Source organism: Octopus sinensis, linkage group LG3, assembly GCF_006345805.1.
Source record: "Octopus sinensis linkage group LG3, ASM634580v1, whole genome shotgun sequence".
Taxonomy (NCBI): Eukaryota; Metazoa; Mollusca; class Cephalopoda; order Octopoda; family Octopodidae; genus Octopus; species Octopus sinensis.
The window spans coordinates 42441293-42442438 of NC_042999.1; positions in this window are offsets into that span (position 1 = coordinate 42441293).

The following is a 1146-nucleotide window of genomic DNA, read 5'->3' on the forward strand; positions in this document are numbered from 1 at the left end:
ACAACCGATGCTGGTGTGTTTATGTCCCTGTTACTTAGCGGTTCGGCAAAAGAGATCGATAGAATAAGTACTGGGCTTACAAAAGAATAAGTCCTGGGGTCGAGTTGCTCGATTAAAGGTGGTGCTCCAGCATGGCCGCAGTCAAATGACTGAAACAAGTAAAAGAGTAAAGAGTAAAGAGTAATATATATATATATATATATATATATATGTGTGTGTGTGTACAAACAATTTAATTAGAGGATATGTAAACCTCATGAAGGGATGGTTGCATCCAAGGAAATACTGGTTCAATACCTGGTATTGTTAGGAAATAAAATTCCCTTAAAACAACAGGTATGAATTAAGCATATAGTTTATATCCAGTTAAAAAAAGAGAAAAGAAAATGGAGATAAGGAAGTTAACGATTATTTATTATTAACAAATTGGTCGCCTTTGCGTCTTACAGTCGTTTCAATTAATACTCAGTAATTTAATTACAAGTTTGTACATTAAATTTACATTTATGTGACATGAGTATAATTTCATCAGAGGAAAAAAAAAAGCATCATGATCTTGTCACATAAATGTAAATTTAATGTACAAACTTGTAATTAAATTAGTGAGTATTAATTGAAATGGCTGTAAGAAGCGAAGACGACCAATTTGTTAATATTGGATAATCGTTAACTTTCTTATCTCCATTTTCTTTTCTTTTTTTTTTAACTGGATATAAACTATATGCTTAATAAAAACCTATTCTTTTAAGGGAATTTCATTCCCTAACAATACCAGGTATTGAACCAGTATCTCCTTGGATGCCTCATAAAGAGCACACATACTAGCACCACAGAAAACACCATGTATACCCTATAAAGTGGTTAATGTTAAGAAGTGCATCCAGCCATAGAGATCATGCAAAAACAGATGTCTGGAGCCTAGTGCCACCCTCTGGGTTGCCAGCTCCTGCCAAACCATCCAACCCATACCAGCATAGCAAATGGTTGTTAGTTAGATGATGATGATGATGACGATACATATGTAAACATATATCTTCTATATATAGGTTATGAGAGGTAAGGGTGTCAGTGAGACCCAAAGGTGTCAGGTAATGCTGAATAAGTGCTATGGATAGACCATAGTTAAGTTCCAGATTCAGTGATTAT